This window comes from Phocoena sinus, chromosome 3 (genome assembly GCF_008692025.1).
Source record: "Phocoena sinus isolate mPhoSin1 chromosome 3, mPhoSin1.pri, whole genome shotgun sequence".
Classification (NCBI taxonomy): domain Eukaryota; kingdom Metazoa; phylum Chordata; class Mammalia; order Artiodactyla; family Phocoenidae; genus Phocoena; species Phocoena sinus.
In genome coordinates, this window is record NC_045765.1 from 102,126,567 (window position 1) to 102,134,963 (window position 8,397).

General features: G+C 38.0%; 1 non-coding gene across 1 annotated transcript; it reads left to right on the top strand.

Annotated features, from left to right (window-relative positions):
• The first annotated feature begins 462 nt into the window (after nucleotides 1-462).
• Nucleotides 463-569, top strand: LOC116752448. The gene has a single exon (XR_004349514.1). It is a non-coding gene; the product is annotated as a U6 spliceosomal RNA (small nuclear RNA).
• Nucleotides 570-8,397: the final 7,828 nt, after the last annotated feature.

Consider the following 8,397-nt stretch of genomic DNA (forward strand, 5'->3'; position numbering starts at 1 on the left):
GGTCCTCACACTGCTTAATCAGTTTTCTAATTACCATGGGCAGAGTATATGTGACACGTATTTTTTCGCTTGTTTATAATATGAACCAAGACAGGCAATGGAAAAATTTGTACCATTTTGAACTCTCATTCTTACTATTTTGAAAGGCATTCACTAACTTAAAAGCTCCATAAAACTTGTTAAGATGAGTTGGGAGAACAGGAACGAATAATGGAGAAAAGGGAAGGTTATGGAATTAGGACTTCACAGATTTTACGCTTACCCCTACATTAAGGCACTGGTTTGCAAACAAAATGTACATTAAGAGACAGCGGAGAAGCTAGTTAAAATGCAGGTTCCAGAGGCTGAGGCTCAGCGGGCCTGCAGTGGGGCCCAGAAATACGGGCACTCTGATAAACTGTTCTCTGTGCTCAATTGTTGAGTCCTCACTAGAGCCTTCTCTTCTTTAAGAGGATAGTTCTGGTGCTCGCTTCGGCAGCACATATACTAAAATTGGAACAATACAGAGAAGATTAGCATGGCCCCTGCGCAAGGATGACACACAAATTCGTGAAGCGTTCCATATTTTTAGGGAACAAAACTGAGTTATTTGTGGTGAGGTGGATGGACCTAGAGACTGTCATACAGAATTGAAGTTAAGTCAGAAAGAGAAAAACAAATACCGTATGCTAACACATATATATGGAATCTAAAAAAAAAAAAAAAGTTCATGAAGAACCTAGGGGCAAGATGGGAATAAAGATGCAGACCTACTAGAGAATGGACTTGAGGACACGGGGAGGGGGAAGGGTAAGCTGGGACAAAGTGAGAGAGTGGCATGGACATATATACACTACCAAATGTAAAATAGATAGCTAGTGGGAAGCAGCCGCATAGCACAGGGAGATCGGCTCGGTGCTTTGTGACCACCTAGAGGGGTGGGTTAGGGAGGGTGGGAAGGAGGGAGATGCAAGAGGGAAGAGATTTGGGGATATATGTATATGTATAGCTGATTCACTTTGTTATAAAGCAGAAACTAACACACCATTGTAAAGCAATTATACTCCAATAAAGATGCTAAAAAAATAAAAAAAGAGGTCAGTTCTGCTCTACAGTAGCAAGAAACTGGAACTTAGGGATCTCAGGTCCTGAAAGATCAAAGCAAACGTGTGGATACAGCTATAGATGTTACATGTCCACTGTTACTTACTGTCTGATATAACTGTGCTTAAGTAGTTTATTTATTTTACTTATTTGCATGTGGATTGGCAAATGATAAGGTTCACCCAACACTAGTGATAAGCCAAAAATCATTCTCAAGTTCTACTTAAGTTTCAGGCACTAGATAGTATAGCTTGAAATCTGAAGAATGGCTTGAACTGACTCTTCAGGCAAGTCATGAAAAAACAGCACAGACAGTGCTTATTTTAAGTATGCATGCATACACATTCAAGTTTTGGAATACTCAATTAGTCATCACTGACCTATGGAGTTTAAGAGGTTACAGCCTAGTGATAATGTAAGGAAACCACAGGCTTTAGTCTCCCATGTGCAAGTCATTTTTGTGGCCATAGGCTACACAAACTAGAGTCTCACAGCTGCATAAGGTGAGGTGAGAATGTGTGGATGGATGAACACAAATCGTTCGCAAATACTAGATAAACAAGGCAAGCATGTGCTTTATTCACTGTGAGTTAACCACCATTGTAATCAAAGAGTAATTATAGTGATTAATAACAAAAATAATCATAGAAACTCTTCTATGACCATATTGTATACATCATCGATTGTTTAGAAGTAAGCTCCTTTGTTAGTGGTATTTTATTTGGAAGTGATTCAGAGAAATAGAAAAATATCATTAATGAAACCCTATGGTTGTGAAACAAAAAATGTAGCTTTCCAAAGCAATGAAGAAAAATCTGATTAATTGTTAATAACCAGTTGTGTTGGGGGTAGGGGGGCTTTGCTGAGTTTACAACCGAAAATAAAAGATTTACAGCTGAAAGGAAAGAGATGGAGCAGAAAAGATGAAGGAAAGACGAAAGAAGGGGAAGAGGAAGGAAATGGAAAAGATGGGAGTAAATCTATTGATGAGCTATTTAACTATTTCTGAAGGGGTCAAAAGGAACAGAAAAATTGTAGAATGCAATCCCTTTTTAAGTGGTGTTCAAATTTACTTAGAATCGTATTTCTTCATTTCTGAATAAAGTGATTCCATTTGATATGGATGCTCCATATTTACAGGTTTAATGCTATACAAGGTTGGAAAATATTTATGTGCCCCATCTTTGCACATAGCAAGATGCTTTATCAGTGGTTTCACAGAGGAGATAAAGGGCAGAATGCATTTTTCCCTCCAAGCTTGTATCTCTCCCCAGCCCTTCCAAATTCTTCCCTCATCCAGGTAGCAACACTATTCTCATCACAGGGTTCTTATACCCCCTTCAAGATGTTTCTGGAAGAATAATCACTAATTACACCTCTGGTGGCTTTTGGAGTGGGGACAGAAGGGAGTGCACACAGAGTAAGACCAAGTGACAACCCAGTAGGCTGTGGCCCATGGGACCTGCAGTAACTGTGTGCCTCTTATGCAAAGAGGGAACAGAAAAGGTGACCAGAACAACAGGTACTAAAGAGCACCAATTTTTTCTAAATAATAAGTGGACAATTTTTCAAGGATCAGGATATTTTGCTGATAGAGAACACGTTTTCCAATCCCAACCTTTTCAAAAACAATAAAATTTCTTCCTCAAGTAAGAGCCAGGCTTCCCACTGATTTGCACCCAGGACATACCTATGTCAGCAACTGAAATGGCAGCGGGCAGGAGGGAGCTGAGACATACTGAGAGTCTCCTCCCCAAAGCATCTCCTGACCAACACAGCAGGGAATTTGTGGAATCTGTGTAATCACAGATACTCCTTTGGATTCAGAAAACTTTTGAAGAGAAGTTCATTGAAAGGAGTAACACGTTTCTACTGCATCACTAAGTAAATGGGGTTGGAGTGCCTGTCTCCTCTGGTAGAACACAGTCCAAGAGAATTCTGGAACGTAAAGAGACTTCTGAGGAAGGAAAGGACCTTGTGGGTCACATCAGGGAAAGGCCATGCTCAATAAAGAGCTATTACTGATTTTAAGAATTGCTGCTGGGTGAGTAGAGCATGCCAGAGTGAAAGGAGGACAAGCTGAAGGTGAGTAGAGGGAAGATGGCGACACAAAGACAAGCCTCAGCAGCCTTACCACACAGATAATGTTGATTTGAAAGGACTTAAAAACTCAGATTTAATAGGAAGCCACTAATTTACATTTATGCTAAGTTTCCTTCGATTTAAGAGTAAGATTATGTAATCAATAAGCAATTTAGAAGATGTCTGATGTAGCCTTATTCTGGGCAAATGGATATATAATTATTTTCATAAGTCTGATAAAACCAAATATGAATACAAAAAAAAATTCTCTGAGAAGAATGTTATATGGAACACTGACGAGGATAATATAAATTGGTCACCCCAAAACATAAGACTTCTTGATATAATGTATATTGGTTTGATCAACATACTGTCTTAAATGTTTTATATTTATTTCAAATATGAAATGCTCTAATATGAAATAAAACTGCTTTGAAACATGAAAGCTGATAGAAAAGAAGTCAGCTTCTAAAATTTGTTAGATAACTGACGTTGAGATGTTTTTCAAGAATATGTGATAGCCCTCGAAAATGAAATAGTATAATGATAGCTAACATTTATTGAGCATTTTCTACATGCCAAGCACTAAGCGGCTACACAAATACAATTTCATGTCCTTCTGTCAGCAAAATTATCATCCAGGGGAGGTTCTGCCACTTTCCCCATTTTACAATGAGGACATTTAGAAAATTAAGGTCAAACAGTTATTAAGCATCTGAGACTGGATTTTAACCCAGGGTCTCTGATTTACTCTTTCCTGTCTGTTGTACATTCTCTGGAAGGGTATTTCCCACAATGTTCATACAATGATGCACAACTTTTCATTAGTGAAACTGATTCTTTTTTAAGTGATCAGACCTTTCATGAGTGTTAGTCACTAAAATGTCTCCTTAAAGGCTACACCACATTCATATTAGGGACACCCTTGAAATTTCCCTTTTGTATCTGCGATTAGTGTCAATTTATGAGGCAGATATCAAATAATCTGCTGCTTTATAATCACATCATAGTTTCTAACAAGCACCTTGTTCATTACATTTGGTTTGGATTTAGTTTTAGCAACAAATTCATCCTTAATGATAATGATTTGCCAACAATCAGACTGTTAAGACTGCAGAGCAAATTCCTAAGGATATTTCTGTTGAGACTTAAATGCAAAGACGTCATTACTGAAATAAGCAAATAACCTCCTAAAGCATCTACCTTGAAGAGGATGACACAGGGTTAGACACATATTTGTGAAATCTTTTTCTGGTGGGGAAAAAATATCGATTATATCATCTCCTGCTCTCATCATGCCTGTAAGTGAGCAAAGTTTATTATGAGTATAATGAATCAGTATAGCATTGTAGCTAAAGGCATCTATTGGAAACAAAGCAACATAGTTTCACATCCTTTGGCACTTAAGAGCTATGTGACCTGGGGCAGGTAATGTTACCTCTCTAAGTTTCCGTTTTAAACCTATATAAAATGGAGAGAACAGTACCTTCTAAAACATTGTTGTTTAGATAAAAAGAAATAAAGCTTATAAAGCAGTTAATACAGTATTAATCTAACACTGATAAGTAGTGAGTGGCCATTAAATATTACGCACTCTGAACTTACTTATTTCAACCCACGTTCTAATAAGATAGTGTTATTTTCGCACATATACTGCAAATATATTTGTATTAATAATATGAATATTATTTATATAGAAATATTTAGCTACAATTTATTTTAAAAACCTTCTATAAGAAATCAGACCTCTTTGGTTTGGGTCTTTGACGCAATGAACTAGTGTCTACTGGTAAAACAAACTGGTTTTAATCACTGACTTAAATTTTAAAGTTTTATGGCATTTTACTTTTAGTTCTCATCATATTCCAAAATAATTTAGATAGACTTTATCCCAAATAATGAAAATTAATTCTCTCTCTACCTAGTAAATTAGAATATAGATATAATTATTTATCTCCTTGTTTTTAAATCTAGTGAGTATTGGAAGCATATAAATCTATGCGTGATCTTGCCCTTTTGAAAAAATAAAATTTTATATTGTTTTGTTTGGTTTAAAATTTTAGCTTATAAATGAAATATTTTAGAAATAATTTTTAAGTTCTCAGCTAAGTAAAAAACCATCATCTGGAAAATTACCTAGAGAGAGGAAACAAGGTAATGTGGTAGCTTTATTTTCTCCTTTCAAGAATCTTTTGTCTTAACTTGGTGTTCTTAGTGAGGAGAGCTAACATGAACACCACATATAAAAGGCTTATTAACGATCTTTGAGTCTGTTTTTTTCCTGTAGTCCATATTTATACCTATCATGACATCAACAGGAATCATACACATCCCAAGTGGGACTTATTAAATAAACAAAAAAATGCAAAATGCCATGGTTTCTGTTTTTCAAGAAGTGGCAAACAGTCTCCTAGACATAGCTGTAAAGTTGATTATGTGTCCAACACAGAACTACTTCTAGTAGTTCCCCCCTTCCCAGCAGGCCTCTGCTGAGCCCCGTTGCCATAGATGGCCATCAGACATTTGGAATGACATCAGGAGATAATCTGAGCAAGCTCTGCCCTAAAGAATTCAAGCTAGCAGGAGACCAAAGATATCAATGTCTTCTTGGCTGACAACAGCATAAAAAGGTCAACCAGGGTGAAAAGAGGATGGACGTGGAGTTTCCAGCGCCTTTTCAACAACCAAGCAGCTAACAAGTATAAGGAAGCATACCTCAGGAAAACAAATAAATAAAGATAAAGGAAGCCCAAAAGTATCCAAGAGGCACCATTCCTGTGAAAGGGAAATAAGGCAACCTATAGCCACTGAGTCAGGAAATTTTAGGATTAAAGAGGTCTCTATCTCTTGAAGGTAAAACTCACAAACAGATCTCATCCAGAACTAATCCCCACCTCTCTTACAACCTACTTCTCCAACTTTTTCTACTGTGACAGCCCAGTATGGGTGAAGATGGAACTTAATGATGGAGAAGTAGAAATCCTTTGCAGGAGAATAAGAATGGCTAACTTTTACTGCAGTTTACCACTTTCCTAGCTCTGTGCTTCACACTGAATAGCTCGTTGAATCCTCATAACAAAGTTTTGAGGGTAGGCACTTTATGTTCCACATTTTATCCATGAGGAAGCTGAGGCCAAAGGGAAGTTCAGTAAGTTGTGCATAACCATACAGTTACCACGGGATAGACCCAACTGGCTTTTGATCACATAGATTCTCCCTAGTCAGACTAGCCTTTCATTAGTCAGCCATGGAGAGGTTGAGGTTTCTAGTACACTGCAAGCACTTGAAGAATTTAAAAGATTTTCTCTTAGGCTATCAGATTTCAGGGAAAATGGGAAGAATGCTTTCTACCATGAACCACATGCAAATGGTAAATCTGTAAGAGAAATAAGACATTAATTCAAATATGCATCAGCTCAGGAGAACTTCAAGCTTTAAAAAACACTTTCTTGTTATTTTTAAAAATTATTTATCATTCATGAGTACTCTTATCTGAACACTTAGGGGTCCTTCCCTAAGGGTTAACTTAAAAGCTAATTACCATAAATGGCCAGAATTAATACCAACATTTCACCCCGAAATAGCAATAAGAAATATAGGGGATAATCATGGCAAAACCAACCAACCAACCAAAGCATTGAAGTTAGAAAGTTTGTGCTTTGCCTCTAAATCTGTATAATGTCTTCTGTTGTCTTTCATGTCTCAAATAGTGTAATTTGTAATTAAGTTTTGTTCATGTTATAAACCTTTCCAGTCAAATGCCACCCTAGTGATATCAGTCTAAGACATAATCAATATATCTGATAACACCTTCATCGAATTTGAGGAAGATTATGCTTTGCTAACAATTCTCACCTTATGTAACACCTTTCCTCCCTGCCCTTAAGAGTGCTTTCAGCTGTAACTTTAAAAGGATAATTCCATTTCCTCAGAATTTTTTAAATAGAAGTACAATATTATACCAATTAGTCTCTTTAAAAAGGCATTATACAAATCCAAGACACTACCAATAATAAATTTTTAGTTTGGGAGATAGCATCATTCCCCATACACCTTATTCTTTATTAAATGGAATTTCTTCCTGGAAGAATACTTAAGAAATATTTTTCTCTTGTAAAAGGAAACTGTTGTCTAAAATCTTCTGTCAGGTCACCTTTCTGTAGAGTTAATTTGCTTCAATAACCCCAGGCAACTGCCCTGGGCTGGCACAAAGTGTACTATACCCTGTCAGGTGACCTTATCTCCTTTCCAAATTGATGTCATGATTTGGGGGCACATCTCTTAACTTCCCTTCCTTGTAAAAAATTAGTTACTGCCTTAAGTGTTCCCTAAGACCTCTTTCAGCAGGAAGATACTGAAATTCTGACTTTACAACTTTTCACACTAGTGCCAAGAAATACAAATGCCAAGAGTGTCCTAAAATTTACTGGTATCATAAAGCAGGTTCTTTCTTTTTTAAACCATATTCATTTGAAATTCTATAGCAGCACATGCCAACAGAACTCTATGTCATGACGGAAACGTTAAAATCGGGCAGTCAGATAAGGTAGCCACTAGCCGCCTGTGGCTATTGAGCTCCTGAAATGTGACTAGTGTATCTGAGGAACTGATTTTAAATTTTATTTAAGTTTATTTAACTCAAAGAACCACAATGTGGCCAGGGGCTGCCATATTGGTAGCAGCTTATAGCTTCAAGAACATGACAAGATAAACATTCTACATCTTTGATTTATTCAGCCAGGTACAGCGCTACGCCTTTGGAGCACTAATCTTCCCAGAGCTCCACAGACAGAAACACAGCACAGGCATTTCCACTTCGTGCTGATAATTTAGCAAGAGATCCCCGTACTGTTCTCACGTGCAAACCAATAAAGAGAGATGGAAGAGGAAAGGAAATTTGGGGGATTTTTTGTGTTTCCTCCCTCGTATCCCATTTCTCCTTGTAGTTTGTGGCCTTTCTCTAGCCAAGATGCGTACATATCCACTGAGGGAGCTTCACTGCTAGAGCCAACGGTTATTTGCTGGTTTTTTAAAACAGTCCTATGGACACCCCGAGAGCTTGGGCTAATAAATCAAGCTCATGGACCCCCGTCCTTTCCTCCCGGTGTGCCAGGTGAGAAAGCCGGCTGGCTGGCGCTGTACCCGGGCGGCGGCCCGACCTGCGCGCACCACCCCCTCGCTCTCCCAGGCTTGCGAAGTGCTGCGGCGGAGCGCTCGGGCCGCCTGTGCAGC